General features: G+C 34.9%; 1 protein-coding gene across 4 annotated transcripts in view; it reads left to right on the forward strand.

Moving 5' to 3' along the window:
- DDHD1 (DDHD domain containing 1) overlaps positions 1–17,459 on the forward strand; it is a 114,073-nt gene that overhangs the window by 44,082 nt on the left and 52,532 nt on the right. The gene's annotated exons all lie outside the window — the stretch shown is intronic.

The raw sequence follows: 17,459 nt of genomic DNA on the forward strand, positions 1-17,459 counted from the left end.
ACTTTGAGTAGTGCAACTTCAAATATATGTACCTACTCCGGGGGATTGAATATGGATACATTATTTGCACTAATCAGAACCTTGCTGTAGTTCACTTTCTTTTTCTGATATTGTATTCAAGATTTCTATTTGATTTTCTATTAGTTTGGATATTTTATGTTTTTAAAAGTATTCCATTTATATTCTGTTCCCAGTTTTCAGTTCATGGTAGCATGAAATTGTTTATAAATTCCATTTACATTCTGTTCTCAGTTCTCAGTTCATGGTAGCATGAAATTGTTTATAACGAGTTCTGATAATTCTTTTTATTCTGGTTTTGTGATTTTAACATGTTCATTTGCTGGTGATTCCTCTTTTTCATCAGAGTGCTTAAAGGTTTGTCAGTTTTGTTAGTTTTTTCAAAGAACTAGATTTAATTTTATCATTTTTATAGTCTTATTTTTACATTTATGTCTCCTTTTTTCACTTTTGCATTTATCTTGAGTTTGTTTATTTTGTTGGCTTTGTAATTTTTAAAAATGTATATTAAGTATAATACTCAGTTCATTGATCCTCTACTTTTATGTTTTGCCAATATATATTTTTAGGGATATAATTTTTCCTGATGACTGCTTTAGATATATCCCATAAATTTGGTTATTTTTCCATCATTACCATTTTTTTCACGTTATTGTTTCTTTGAACTATTTATTATATAAGACTTAATTGTTCAAAGTCCATTTGGTCTGGTTTTGCTTGGCCTCTCTGAACTGATTTCTGTTATTGCATTATGGTCTATAATGGCTATGTTTTCTGTTTCTTCTGTTTCATAATACATGGTCACCTTTATTTTTAATTTTTTTTTTTTTTTTAGGCAGTTGGGGTTAAGTGAGTTGCCTAGGGTCACACAGCTAGTAAGTGTCAAGTGTTTGGTCTGAGGCCGAATTTGAACTCAGATCCTCCTGTCTCCAGGGCCGGTGCTCTATATACTGTGCCACCTAGCTGTCCGTCAGCTTTATTTTTAAAGTTCCGTGTTAGTGCTGAGAAATATAAATGTTCTTTAACAGACCCATTTCAAAGATGCCATAAGTCTCTTGTTTCTTCAGCAGTTTATTCTTTTCTGTATTTTGAATTTTGTTTATTTTTCCGTTAAATTTATCCGAAGTGGAGAGAGGAACATTAAAATCTCTTATTTTACTACTGCCTTATATCTTCTTGTAATTAAGTTAAATTTTCCTTTATGAATTAGTTGTTAAGGTATTTGGAACACTTAAGATTAATATTGTTATGGTTGTTGTCTTTGGTTCCTTTCAATATAATGTAGTTTCTTTGTTTATCTCTGTTTAAGGCAACTAGGTGGCACAGTGGATAAAGTGCTTGACCTGGAGTCGGGAAGACCTGAGTTAAAATCCAGCCTTACCCAGCCTAACCCAACCACTTACTAAGCTGGGTTACCTTAGGCAAGTCACTTAACCTCTCTTTGCCTCACTTTTGTCATCTGTAAAAATGGGGATAATAATAGCACCTACTTCTCATGGTGGTTGCAGTGATAAAAAATTGTAACATACTTTAAAAACCTTTAAGCACTATGTAAATGTTAACTTATTATTACTTAGGTACTGAATTTTCATTTTTGCTTTGATAGCATGACTGCAGTTCTTGCTTTTTTTAAAAGTACCTGATGCATGGTAAATTTTGTTCAAGCCTCTCATTTCCATTCTGTGTAGTCTTTGGTTTTTAAATCTTTTTCTTGCAAGCACTTATTTTGTGTTTGTGTGTGTGTATGGATGTTTTATCATGAATTGGGATTTTACCTAATTCTTCCTTTCCTTCTCCTTTTTTTTAAGTACTTAAATAAGCCTTCATCTCTTCTCCTTCAACTTTTTTATTTTTAGCTTTTGTCTTTTTCTGCATTTCTTCTAAAAAGAATTTCTTTCCTTTATTCTCTTCATTAATTTATTTCCATTTTTTCTATTATAGAGCTTTATTCTTTGATTTGTGGTCGCTATACTTATTTATTCTTTAGTATCTGTTATTCTTCATGGAATTAAAACTTCTAAGGTCTTCAGTATGAATTTCCTCTTCAAAACAATTTCTGTGATATTACTTGGAGTTGCTGCCCCTACTCTCCTTTTTTTACATTTTGCTTCACGTTTTGAAGTATAAATTCCCTGTAGGAGATACAGAAGATAGCAATATTGTGCTGTGGTTGGAATTTATAAATTCCCTGCAGGAGATAGAGAAGACAACAATATTGTGCTGTGATTGGAATTTTCCTCGATCCCTGAATATGCAGTTTAGTACTATCCCCCACCTTCCCTGTGATCATTTTTTTTCTTATTTGCCATAAAATCTCCTCTGGGACCATGCCCTACCATCCTAAGGGATCTCAGTTGCCCACGGGAGCTCTGATTCCTTTCATCCTGACACAGAATGCTTCCCCAAAAGACACAATACTCCCACAGAGGTAGTGGTCTAAGCCCCAAATCCTTGTTGATTTTATCTATTCTAAGGACCCCATCTCCCATGTAATTCCCCCATGGAAGTGTTCTTTAGTGGGTCCTCTTCCCACCAAAGAATTTAAACCTCCCCTTTTTTTCTTCCCTTTTCCAATCCCTCCCTTTGCCACTTTACCCATTCTCTTCTTCCTGAGAGATTACCAGAAATATTTTCCCTTCGTTGTTTGCCATTGGCTTGATTAGGGTGCATCAGACATTTCCTCTATTTAGTTTCTCCCCTTTTAGGCACCCTCCCATTCCTCAGTGTACCAGAAAAAAAAGATTCATCTGTGTGTGGGGTCTTGTCCATGTTATTTCAGGTCCATTCTTCCACTGTAGTTTCCATTTTATATTCTGCGTTTACTCATCTCCTTGTGTACTTTTTGAAAGAAATCTCTTAATGACCCCTGGTTGGGTTTGTTTTTTGTTTTACTTTTTATGTGTCTTTCTAGGTTTTTTCTTATTTTTTTTTCTGGGATAATTTATTTTCTTATTTCTTCATAGTTATTGTATTATCTGTTCAGGTCTTTTTTCCCCACATAGGAATGTTTCAAAAGTGCCTGTCTTACTTAACATCCATGTTTTCTCATTGATGAGAATCAGGTTTGCAGGTTCTGCAGGAATGTCCTGGAGCTAGCTCGACCCAACTCATTCAAGCCCATTGTTAAATTTTCAGTAAGAGCATTTACAACCCAAAACTTGGCAAGCAATTATTGTTTTCTTGATTGTCTAGACTAAAGAAAGAGATAGAGAAAATGTTGCTAATGCTGAAGTTTAAATGTGTATCCTATGTAAATTTCTGGCAAGTAATCACTAGCAGTGCCCTTGAGTAGGAGCTCCTTTGGAAGACATTACTCTATTACTTTCCTTTGGAAGACATCGTTTCCTTCCTTTCTGTTGTATCTTATGGGTCCAGAATAGTTTTGTGTCATTCAAATCTTCTTTTGAAGCTTTTTCTCTTAGTCAATTCCACAGTTTGTTTTTTGTAATTGTAATTGAGAAATTTAACCACTTTGTGTCTTAGAGTTTGCAGCATAGGGCTTTGTTTTTTTGTTTTTGTTTTTACTGGAAATTATCTGGATTGTTTCAATTGGAACTTTGTGTTGTGGGCAGTTTTTCTTACATTATTTCTTGTATTATGTTGTTAAGGGTTTTTTACTTGCCAGGTTATTTTTGGACACTTTGGATTCTTTAATTGGCTCTCTGCATCTTGTCTTTGAGATTAATATATTTTGCTTGTATCAAGATTGTGTCTTCTTTTAACATTATTGCTTTTTGCTTTTCTTCCAGATTGTCTCTTGACTTGTTCTCTGTGTTGTTTCTTTGGAGAGATTCAACATCGTGGATTCAAATTTTTCTATTCTGCCAATTATTTCTGCTATTCGAGCCTTATTCTCTACTTTTATGATTCTTATTTTTTCCTTGAACCACTTGGGAATATCCTGCTGTGATTCCGTGCTATGTTGGGGAATCCACAAAGTTTTCTGCTTTCTCAGGTGTTTATTCATTTTCCTTTGTCTTGCAATATTTATGTGGAAATGTTTGGACCAGTTTAGATGTCCAATGTTCCTTATTAATTAATCTGCTTATATTCAAGGCTTTTAAATAAGTTTCCTTCCTCCTGAGGTCTTTGGTAATTTTGATCTTTTTATTCCCCTTGTATTCCTCTATTGCTCACTTTCTGACTCCTCCTTTGAAGGAGACTCTGAGGGCTGGTACTCCAAGCTAACTCAGCTTTCTCCTGTGCTGGTAAATTTCATTTTCCACTGGCTTTAGCCTCTGCCTCAGACGACTTCTGGAGGGAAAAAACTGAGCCCAGCTGGATGCCAGTCCCTTTCCTCTAGTGGAGGTCCCATACACATTGGTACCCTGCCCCAGTTTCCTCTGTTCTTTAGCTCTCTGGCTGAGCACCCCTTCTGTGCAGTGCACATATACTTCCACCTCCTGGCACAGTATGCTTCTGATTTCCTACATTTCTACCTCCTTAGCTTCTTACCCTTAGTTTGGTAACAGTGTTGGGTTCCATTACTCATTGCCCCAGAATGATGGCATGTGAGCAGGGGTAGGGAGTTGGGGGCGGGTGATGTGTGCTGGCAGAAACTGCCGTGGCTCCAAGGGAAAATTGCTGAATAGATTTCAGATCACAAGCCCACCAATCCTATTTTATTGTATTGCTACTAGCCTGGAGGCTTGGGGGTATGAGGAGGGAGAGACTAGAGATTAGGGATTAGGGATTTACCTTTTCTGATGTTAATTAATCAGGTTACCTTATTTGGCTTCTTGGTGTCTGGGAGACCACTGCAATTACTTTACCTCTTGTGTATATAATACTTATTTTGAAAAATTTTGAGAAGTTGTGAAGGTCTGGAAAAATGACTAGTCTTCTACCTTATTTATTGCATGATTCAATAATCTTTGTTTTCTTTCTTTCCTTTGATAACCCCTCTTCACAATCCTTACTTTGAAGTTAGTGTTTATTTTACTTATGACTGGTTCCTCCCTAGAGCTTTCCTCTTATTATTCCTGTTGCTACTTTTATTCACTATCTTCCTCTTTCCTTGTTGAGTTGAATATATTTCTAAGCCAAACTGTGTGCATATTTTTGTTCTTGTTCTTTTGACAGTTCATATGGAAGGGAGATTCAAGTGGTTCCCACCCATGCCACCCCCTCTCCTTGTTTGTGTGGTCTCACCCAGATTATGTGAGATGGTAAATCCTTTCCTCTCCACTTCTTTCTAGATTTCTTTATCACATCCTTCCTTTTCTTTTTTTTAATCATTAAAACATAACAAAACCTATCCTTGGTTCTTGGTCTTATTTAATAGGTTTTACAGAACAAATCCTTTTATTAAAGGGATTTGTTTTGTCAAGTTTGGGTTCAGTCAAAAGGGCCACATTTGTGGACCTAGAGGGCCACATGCAGCCTTAAAGCCACAGGTTCCCCGCCCCTGTCCTAGTTCAGTCCAAGTGCTGAAATGCTCTGAGCAGAGCCTTCCTAGCTAGATCCACCTCCCTAATGCCACCTGGTCTTTGGGCTGACCCAGGCTAGAAAAACAGCTCGCTGTGGTTTGTCCTTGGATTTCCCAGTCACTACTCACTCTGCTCTTTTTCCTATTTCTTTGTTGGAATAGTTGTGAGGGACATCTAGGTCGTGCTTACTTCTTCCTATTTGGCTGTTTTTTTGACTTTATAACTTGCTGCTTTACTGAAGTTATCATTTCAATTAATTCTGAGTAAACTCTCTGACATTCTCTAAGTAAACCATTTCATCTGTAAAAAAGTGATTTTGTTTCATCTTTCTTTATGCTTATTCTTTCAATTTCTTTTTCTTATCTTACTGCTATAGCTTGTTTTTCTAGAACTATATCAAATAATTGTGATAATAATAATGGTTTTCCTCATCCCCTGATCTGACTGGAAAGGACTCCTAGAGATGTGTGTCTGCACAAACACACATGCACACACACACGCACACACATTTCTAAGACTTTTATCAAAGTACTGAAAATCCTTACATTCATTCTAACAACTGTATTCCTATAAAGCTGCTAAAGAAAAAGTAGTCAAATTGATACCTGTTTTATTAATAAAGGAAAGCATATGGTTGCTGTTCTCTTGACTCATAATGCTTAAGACCATTAAGTTATTGGTTTTATTTTTTTTAACTAACACCAAATACATGATCACTGTTAGGAAAGTTTATTTGAGACCTTGGTGCTTTTAGGTTTCCTTTCTTCCAACTTTTTTTTTCATTATGTCCCTTGAGATCATTAAGCTTTAGTATCTAATGCTTATTGGAACTCAGATACATGAAAGCCTTACAGAAATAAGAAATAGGAAAAACACAAAAAGCCAACGTACAGCTAAAGTAGGTTTCATTTTATAGGGTTTTTGGGAAAAAAACAGACCAAATCATTTCAGAGTCATCAGTAAAACTTTAAAGTTAACATGTCCACATCTTCTCAAAATTATCAACACCATTTGGCATTCTGTTGGTTTTACTATGGATGTTTAGAATTTGTCTGAGATTTACACATCATAGGACCAAAAAGCACTGTCAGCAGAGCTTAGAAGGCTTCTACTGATTTGGCGCATGTTACCAGGATGTGAATTGGTTAATATATGATACAGTTTGTAAATTATGCTCTTTTGATCTTTGAGATGGTTTGTACAGGACTTCTCGGTTCCTCTTTACAATTTTATTTCCTGCTATTACTCCCTTATCCTTGCTACTTAAAAACTTAATTACTATATTGACTAAAAAGGGGAAGGGGATGGTTAGGGGGACCAGAACAAGATACAAAAATACAGAATACCTAAAGATTAACAAAATAAGAAATAAGAATCTTAATTTAAGCTCAGAAAAATAAATAAGCTATACATTAACTGCCCAAGGAGAGGGGACCTCAGGCCACTCGTATTTACAAGTGAATTCTATCATAAAGTAAAAGTTAATATCTATATTGTAAAAATTGTTCTCAAAAAAAGAAAGAAATCATTCTCCCAATTTTTTGAAATATATGGCCCTGGCATCCAAACCAGGGAGGAAGAGATCTGTAGAACAATCCCCATTAATTAATATCTATTTTAAGGTAAAATTCTCACCAGAAACCTATGGCATATCCAGAAAATAATTTACTGTGACCAAGTGATATGAGGACCCTTCAGCATTGAGGCAGCATTCTCCATGATCATATCAATAACTAAGCTAACACAATATGGAAGATTATTTCAAGATTCATAAAAGGCCTTTGACAAAGCATAGCACTTACTCACATTTATATGCTTTAAAAAGAACAGGCACAGAAAGGACATTTTTATGTGGTAAAAGAATTAGCAGTTTGCATTGGAGGACCACTAGTACCTTTTCCAGTAGAGGTAAAGCAAGTTTTTTGACAAAAGCACAAAATTGAAAGCATAAACATTGGCAAAGAGGAAACAGTTTTCCCTGTTTGTTGATGAATCAGGGAAGAAATTAAGGAAATAGCTTTAGGTGGCAGGTACAAATATTTTTCAGGATCATTCAATCAACAAAAATTTATTAAGCTTTTTTTAACAGTCTGAGTACTCTCCTAGGTGCTGTGGATAAAAAAAAAGACAAAAATGAAGGATTCCTTGCTATCAAGGAACTTGCATTCTATCAAGGGTGACAACTATGTGTATGTATACACAAAATAAAATCCAAGATAATTAGGGGGAGTGAGGGCACTAGCAACGGGGCATAATGAAAAGTGTCATGCAAAAAGTGGTGCTTGAACTGAATTTTGAAGTAGACTAGGTGTTCTAAGAGGTGAGTAAAGAGGACTAGGTATTCTGAGAGGTAGGTAGAGTCTTCTTTACCTTTTACCTTGTTTGAAGCAGGAGGAACAGCTATTGCTGTTGAGGGCCCAGAAATGGAATAAAATTAGAGGGCCAGTTTGGGTAGACCCATAAAATGAGGGAAGAGTAGTAATATATATGGCTCAGAAGGTAGTCTGTCTCCAGACTACACTCCTAACTCTGCTATTCTATGAAGTACAGTGAGGAATACCTTCATCTTCCCTCTTTCATCTTTTTGTTATGTGTTATCTTCCCCCATTAAAATATAAGCCCTTTGAGAATAGGTACTATTTTTATTTCTGCTTGTATCTGTATTCCCAGCCCTAGCATAACACCTGGCAAATAGGCTTAATAAATTCTCATTGTTAACTTTTTTTTTTCCTTTTCAGCTAGGCAGTGGGGTTAAGTGACTTACCCAGGGTCACACAGCTAGTGTCAAGTGTTCAGTCTGAGGCCAGATTTGAACTCAGGTCTTCCTGACTCCAGGGCTGGTGCTGTATCCGCTGTGCCACCTAACTGCCCCCCATTGTTAACTTTAAATGACAAACAGAGGAGTCATTACATTTGATAATAGAGATGATAGTGAGCTATTAAACTTTATTAAGTAAGGAGATGATGTGTTCAGACTTGTACTGGTTTTCCTAAAGCTCAAGTCTGACAATATCATGTCCTGTTCCTCTTCTGTACCCATCCTGTTCCCCTTATTCAGTGACTCCCTATTACCTACAGGATTTCATATAAAATACTCTATTTGGCTTTAAAAACCCTTCATAACTTGGCACCTGCCTGCTTTTCCAGTCTTCTAACACTTTACTCTCCATGTCCTCCACAATCAAGCCATTTCTGATTTATTGCATTTTTACTGGCTGTCTCCCATGCTTCACCTCCACCTCCCAACTTCCCTGACTTCCTTCAAGACTCAGCTCAAATCTTACTTCTGATCCCCTTAATTAATGCTAGCTTCCACCTGAGATTACCTTTCTTCTAACTACTCTTTATATATCTTCTATGCACATGGTTGTTTGCATATACTCCTTGAAGGCAGTGATTATTTTTGCTTTCTTTGTAATACTGTGCTTAGGACGTTGCTTGTTGAGTGACTTGTTATATAAAGAGTCACTTTAGCAACTCTGTGGATGCTGGATTGGAGAGAAGAGATACTTGAGGCAGAGGAACCAATTAGGAAGGTATTGCAGTAGTCCTGATAAAGTGATCAGAGCCTGAACTAATGAATGGAGAGAAGAGAGATTGGGTGTGAGAAATGTTGTGTAGAGGTAAAAACAACAAGATTTAGCAGTTTATTGAATACGTAGGGTGAGAGAGAATGAGGAGACTCAGAGGTCTCATCTAGTCTTGGATAACTAGAAGGCTGGTGTTGCCCGTAAGAGTAATAGAGAAATTAGGAAGAAGGGTTGTGTATATTACTGCAGAGAACTCCCTATGAGGGGATGGCTTCTGCCAGTGAAGATCACATGATCTACTTTGCAATTTATAATCTTACAGGAATTGTTCAAATAATATGTATTTATCAGTAACAGAATTTTGACCTGGGTCTTCCTAATTTTTTTTTTAAGGCAATTGGGGTTAAATGACTTGCCCAGGGTCACACAGCTAGTAGGTGTCAAGTGTTTGGTCTGAGGCTAGATTTGAACTCCGGTCCTCCTGACTTTAGGGCCGATACTCTAATCTACCACACCACCTAGCTGCCCTGGTCTTCCTGATTCTGAGGCCAGCTCTTGAGAGTACAAAATAATCAACATTTCTAATACAATATTAACAAAAAAGAAAAAAACAATAAGAGAAATTCCATTTTTTTAAACTAAAAAAAAAAAATAAGATTTGTGGGCGTTAACCTATCAAGACAAGACACATAAACAAGAAACAGAAGCAGTTGAAAACAGCAACTCAATGTTTGATAGACCCAAAAACATAAATTATTGGAGGAAAAACTCCCTTTTTGAGAAGACCTGCTAGGAAAACTGGAAAGGCAATAAATAAATTAGATTAAAAGAGAAACCAAGTACCACAGTAGTGTTTAATGGATAGGTAACCTGAATATAAAATGTCATATACTTAAAAGGTAGCAGTGAACTCATTCAGATCAGGTACCTTTTACAGTTATATAGCTAGAGGAAAAATTCTCAACCACAAAAATGGCAGAAAAGACTTTTGATTATATAAAATTAAAAACATTTTGCATAACAGTATCAATGGCAGAAGTAAAATGATAGATATGTGAGAAAAATATTTACATGAAATAATTACCCATAAAAAACTGATACTAAAGTGCATGGGAAATTGAAAAAAATACATAATGCCAAGAATCATTCCTTAGTAGATAAATGGTCAAAGGAAATGAGCATTTTTGAAAATAGAATTTTAAACTACAAATGATCATATGAAAACATGCTCTAAAAATAGTAAGAAAAATACAAATTAAAGTAACTCCAGGATTTCATCTTAAAGCATATCAGAGCAAAGATGACAAAAGATGATAGTTGGTATTGGTAGACCTGTGGGAAGACAGATAGATTCTGGTGGAGCTATGAGGTTATCTAACTACTCTGGATTTCATTTTGGAATTATGCAAGAAAGTTACTTAACTGTCATTACTTTGCACCTATTCCTAAGAAAATCCAAGAATCCAATATGTGGTTATAGCAATTATGTGCAAATCTATGTGGTAAATCTGGAAACAAAAAGGGTACCCTATCAATTGGGAAATAGCTACTATAGTATATGTAATTGACAATCAAGAGAAATCAAACTTGAGGAAATAAGTAGAACCAAAAGAGTAATATACCCAATTACCATAATGTATATGGCAAGATTATTCAAAGGAAATTGACCTGGGTAGTTGAAAAATTAACAATAGGGGCAGCTAGGTGGCACAGTGGATAGAGCACCAGCCCTGAAGTCAAGAGGACCTGTGTTCAAATCCGGCCTCAGACCAAACACTTGACACTTACTAGCTGTGTGACAACCCTGGGCAAGTCACTTAACCCCAATTGCCTAAAACAAAAAAAAAGAAAAAGAAAAATTAGTAATAGTCCTAGGGCATAGACAGTGATAAATATATGTCCTTCCTCACAGCAAAGATGGAAAACTACTAGGACAGAATATTCTATACATTTAGATTCATTTACCCTGTCTTTGTTTTTCATTATTTTTCTTTATCTTATGGGAAGTTTCAGTGTGGAGGGTACAGCAGGTTGAAATGATTATGAGATAAAGCCAGAAGGCACAATTAAAAGATGTTCTTTTTTAAGAGCAGCCCTGGGGTTCAGAAATTACAAATGCTTATCTGATCACCTAGGTAGTAGTAAGTAGTAAAGCTGGGGTTTGAAACCAGGTCCTTTGACTCTAAATTCAGTGTTCTTCCTATTATAGTATACTGCCTCTGACTTGAGGATACAAAAAATATTCCCAAGTACAGGGCAGCCCAACATTTAGAAAGGAATTTCACTGTTAATGGAAGTTCTTGTTCAGGGAAGTAATTCAGTATAAGTTTCTATAGGACAAGGATTCTTTCATTTTGTCTTTGTGTGCCCAGTTCTTATCCCAATGCCTGGCAAGTACTGAACATTTAATAAATGTTTGCTTGCCTGCATAATTCATTATTCCAATGCAGTAAGTAGACCAAATGTGTACTTGAAGAATTTTTAATATGCCCGTATACTCCCTACTGTGTCTCTTGTGTCCTTTAGAATAAATCAGCTCTGGTTAAATTTGTCCATATTAGGTGCTGAATCATTTTTTTCCATTGCTTCAATCAAAATATATTGATCCCTGAGATTTAATTAAATTCCCACTTAATTCAGGAAGCATTTTGCCTTTGTCATTGGATATAGTTTATGTATATTGCAGTTCTCACATACAATCTATAAAAGAGTGTTATTATAGTGGAAAACCTAATAATATAAACATAATATTTACATGTGCTCATAAAAATTGCATACATATTATTCTGCAACACTAATTTTAATTTTTTTGTGAAGTCTTAAGTGACTCCATGAAACTTTAGCACTGTGGCTGCTTAAAACATTAGTAGTACAATTTCAAGAAGTCTGTAGCATTCATTTTTTAAAGTTACCACATAAAACTACGTCTATCACCAGTTCCATGGCATCATATAGCAGTAATTTATGCATGTCTGAAGTACTGTGTTGAGTATAAATGGGTACTATCTCTTTAAAATTATGATTAGTAACCATGAAATTAGTGTACATCTTAAATCAAGTTTCACACTCAGTAGCAGATAAACATTTGTAGATACTAATTGAGTATGAAGAGAATTTTTTGAGAACTTGGCTTGTGCCAATTCTTTTAAATTTTATTTTAGCCCTGGCAAATTTTGTATAAGCATAAGCAAAAGACCTAGGCTTGTAGGGTCATAGCTTTAGGTTTGGAATGGACTCTAGAGGTCATAAATATGGCCGTCTCATATTACAGATGAGGGATCTGAGGCACAGAGAGGTTAAGTGACTTTCCTAGGGGTTGAACAGCTAGTAAATAATCTGAGGTGGTATTTGAGTCAGGGTTTTTCTGATTCTGTCTTATATATGAATACATAAATCCAATTAGCATTCTCAACTGGTAAAAAGCAAGTCTGCTGAATAACTGAGGTATTTCTAAATCCAGACAAACTTAGTACAGCATTTGCCAATGATTTTCTTCTTTCCCCAGGCTAATCTTTTTTTTTTGGTGAGGCAATCAGGGTTAAGTGACTTGCCCAAGGTCACATAGCTAGTAAATGTCAAATGTCTGAGGCTGGATTTGAACTCAGCCCTCCTGGACTCCAAGGCCAGAGCTCTATCCATTGCACCACCTAGCCCCCCCCAGGCTAGTCTTTATGTAGTAGTAGTAAATGTGTGTGGGGAGGGAAGATGGGGGAGATTAGAAGTTCTATTTCTTTATTTTTTATTTAAAAGCAAAAGAAATTAAGCTTTAGCTCTATTTAATAAGTAGATTGACCCTGGTGCCCTCACTTGGTTTATATATCATATGTTCATGTATCACAATATATGATCTGAAGAGTGAAAATTCCACAGAGTGGAGGGGTTGATATTGGCACTCTCAAATTGTTCATTTGCTTTTAGATTATTACAAAGCACTACAAGTTATGCCCAGTTAAGTGGATTTACAGATTACATTATTTCATTTTTAACTGTTAACAGCCCTTACAAATAGGCATGTGGCCTAAAAGTATTTCTGTAAAGAAAGTGCACATCGAAAATAATTCTAATAGTGTCAACACAAGCAAATAACAAGAAATGGCCGAGATAACAATTCTACTTCTACGGTACATAACTCTGCATTAGCCATATTATGATGTAAAAACAATACTAGAATAATCAAGTCTAACAAGAAATCAGCCAAAAAAAATTCAGTTATCAGGAAGATTACTTGAAAAATGGATTTACCTCTATTCTTATTAATGAACTTCACTCTAAGTATATATTGTGCCTTCAGATAGTAGCTAATGGTAGTATGAAGCCTTCCTGATTAGTAAGACATTTAAAAACTGCTTTTATTGCCAAATATATCACCTGCCAAAATTCTCATATCTTCATTTTTAAAACTCTAAGCAGAATTTCCCAACATGTTTAAAAGTCTTCCAGTAATCACAGTGGGTTTTGAAGCCATTTGTTGAAAGATGCAATAATTTCACATTAGTTTGCAAGTACAACTTACTGACATGAGAGAAAATGTAAATATAGTAGCTGAATTTCAACAAAAATATTTGCATAGATGCAGCCACTGATGCACTTCTTCCACTTGGATATGTCTATCTTTATGAGGCATCTATTCCAGCAGTGACAGTCATTAAAACCAAATATTGAAATATAATCTAAACATAGCTGTCTATGGTACATAATTCATAAATACATACATATATATTAAGGGTGCTCAAAAATTGTTAATAATAAAAAAAAACCAAACATAATGATATTTATATAGCACTTGCCAAGCGTTATTCTAATCACTTTATAAATACTACCTCATTTTGTGAAACAAAGTATGGGCCCTATTCTATCACATGCTAAGCTAACACTTATTACCAACTTCTGGTGCCTGAACTATGCCATACCACTAACCTCACTCTAGAAAGTTTTTGCTAGGAAAGGAAGGAAGAAGAAATAGCAAAAAGAAAAGGAAAGGGAAATACTTGAAAAGCAGGAGGATGATCAAAGGCACGAGTGCCTTATGTTATCATGACTACCATTGCCTACATATCTTATATGCAGCTTCTGTAATTATTATTGGATTTAATCATTTGTTTTAATGTCATGATAACTTAAACACAAATAATCTTGGGATTTAGATAGCGAAGCCCTTAAGATGCACCTTTTTTTTGGTATATATCAAAGAGATCTGACATAGTCCCAAGCATATGTCATACATCTTTCTGGAACTTCAAAAGGTAGGGCCAGTCATTCAGAAGAAGTATTCTAGAAATGTAGTCAAGTGCCTTGTGTAGAATTGGAATAAAAATACAATTTAGATACCTAAACATAAGATTTCTTAACATAAATCTTCATAGTTTTGAATGTAATTTTCAAGCCTTTAAAGGAGAAAAATACATTATTACTAAAATTCTAGGTTCAGTTGGCGATATTGCCAATAAAAATTAAAATCTTTTTGACCCAAGTTGCAAAATTTCCTCTGTGGGTTCCATCTTTTACGATTTAATACTAGTATTTGTTACTTAAAATGTAATAATAATAAAAGTTAAATATAGTAATAGAAATTTGTATATATGTGTTTTGATTAAGTCACTGTATTAAATCATTTATTCACCTCTACCCACTCTCAGTGATTATGATTTGGTGATCCTGATTTCCTGATATATTTTTCTCCAAAGGTCATTGAGACTTAATGACTATTTTTAGCATGACTTTTATTACTCAGATAAATTAAGAATATGATGCTGACATGTGGAATATAGCTTAAAAAAACCATAAACTTAAAAACTAAAATAGCTTTAGGAGATTGTGAGGAACAAAAAAATATGTATTAGATTTAGAGGATTTAAAAGAGATTATAAGCCTAGCCTACACTGTTAACACAACAAAATCTTGTTTAATAAGATTCCTGATAAGAAATGTGATCATGAAAGTAACATTTCATGTATAAAGATGATGCTTCTGACCATCTTACTGATTTCAAAATGAAATACTAGTCAGTGTCTATGAAAAACTTATAAATGATGTGGAAGGATTTGATGTCTCATTCATTAGCAGTTTTCCTTCAGATATAGCTGTGTAAATGTGAATTGAAGATTAGCTAATAGGAAATCCTCTTCACCCATCATCATTTTGGCGAAAGGTGGTTTTAGTAATCTGCAAAAAACCTTCCAAACAGGAATAGAATCCTCTCCACGGCTTGGTCCCCTGGGAACTCAGTATTCCATGATGTGAAGGTTCCAATTTACCCTGATTATACCCCATTGCTTCTGAAAAGAAAGAAGAGCTCTGCGGATTCATGAGATGAGATTGACTTTAATGGCCTTAAACTTCTCCAAGGCTTTGAGTGAATTTTGTCAAAACAACCATGCATCTTTAAAAATCAGCAAAGGTTAGTAAATTTATTGATCAAAAGAAGGCAGCAGTATATGAAGACTGGCATCTCAGTTCTACAAGGACTGACATTATTTTCATTAAAAGGCATTTTATTCTTGTATTTGTATTGTTTTTGGTGTTTGACTATCACTATCATATGAAATCTTTCTCCATAAGGTACAATTAGTTTAGGAAGGAGGTTAAGCTCTCTTAATTTGTTATCCTAATAATATTAAATAGGGCATGCATATCTGAGATTTGTGCTTTATTAACAGTTCTCTGAGACAAAACTTGAATAAAACATATTTATTCAAAACATGTTAGGTTTTTTGTTTGTTTGTTTTTGGCAATTGAGGTTAAGTGACTTGCCCAGGGTCACACAGCTAGTAAGTGTCAAGTGTTTGGTCTGAGGCCGGATTTGAACTCAGGTCCTCCTGACTTCAGGGCTGGTGCTCTGTCCACTGCGCCACCTAGCTGCCCCTAAAACATGTTAGTATTTTTGAAGTCTTTATATGGTTATGTTCCATGGCACTACCGTACACTGGACAGGTCATGATTATCTTTTAGAGTAGTTCTTAATCTGTGTTCCATGGGGAGATTCCAGGGGGTCTGTAACTTAGATTCCCATCTAAGTTCAAAATTGCATCACTGTTTTCACAAACTTCTAAATGGAATTTTGCATTTCCTTCAATTTATGAATTTTAAAAAGAGCATTGTGAAGAGTCTGTTGCCTTTACCAAACTGTCAAAACGGGCCATAACATAAAAAGGTTAAGAACCTCTGTTTTAGAGAAAACAAAAAGCTTGCTTAGGATATAGTCCTGGAGAATATCTGTGATTCCTAGGAATATTTAATGCATTTACTTTCCTTTGCCTTGTTTTACTTTAACCAAGCTTTCATATAGTTAAGAAAGTGGCTAAGAAAATTTTACAGAAATGCTTACCTAGCTTACCAGTCTGTTTTTTCCTGTATTATTATCTCTGTCACTTAAAGGATGGAAGAGTATTGAGGTTGAAATTACAAATGATTTTCTTTAGTGAGTATTTGTGAGTGAAGAAAGTGTTTCATTTCGTTATTTATGGAGTTTGTACCTATAACATGCGTGTATGTGTATGTATTTTCATATGTTTGTAGACATTATGTACTTCTTTTGGTTTTCTTGGCTCCCTGTGGAATTCTTAGAAGATAGTTCCATTATTTCTACCTTTTCAGGCCTCTCACTTAGAGCCAGTCCATTGAATAGAACTAGAGGAATGTTTTTTCAGTCCCATTTAGCAATAAATAACCAGAGCAGAATTCCAAGTACAAGAAGTCCTGATTGAGAAACGAGAACTGTGTTCATATCCTAACTCTGACTCTCAAGCAATATGGCCTTAGGCAAGTCTTTTAACATCTCTGGGCCTTGGTTTCTTCATCTGTAAAGTAATAGATTTGAACTAGATCACCTCTTAAGTTTTCTTACATTTCTCAAATTCTTTCCTCTTCCAAAATAAGTATTTAGCATGTATTACATAGCAGTACATAAGTTTCATGAGAGTAAATTATACTGCATTATGTTTAAGCATGGCAGTAACATAACAACTCTTTTAGCCACAAGATAACATTTAATTTTTTGGTTTTTTCACCAAGGGAAAATCATATTTTTACATGAATATACACACCTATATGATAAATAAAGTGTTGTTTTGTCTTATTTATAGACATGGAACGTTTTCTCAGCCATCTACCTTTTGAAATCATTGTAGTGTTTCCAGTTACGGAGACCCAAAGCTTTAAAAATAATAGTGTTCATAAGATATGTTATGGGTCAGACATTTTAATATATATTTATACTTACTTATCTTATATGACCATATCAGAAATTATGATACCTGCCTTTATAGTTTGTGGAATCAGATCAGTTTGTTAGAAAGATGTGAGTATACATAGTGCTGATGATTTTATTCCGTGAAATGGAACCCCAATTGTGCTCCAAAAAAAGGTAAATGAAAACAACAATTATACTGCTTCTAAATTCAAGGGTTGTTATATGTTATGTGTGTGTTTAACATGTTGTCATAGTATAATAAAATATGAAAGTATAACTTTCATGAATAACTGA

This window comes from Vombatus ursinus, unplaced genomic scaffold (assembly GCF_900497805.2).
Source record: "Vombatus ursinus unplaced genomic scaffold, bare-nosed wombat genome assembly UNPS02014449.1, whole genome shotgun sequence".
Lineage (NCBI taxonomy): Eukaryota > Metazoa > Chordata > Mammalia > Diprotodontia > Vombatidae > Vombatus > Vombatus ursinus.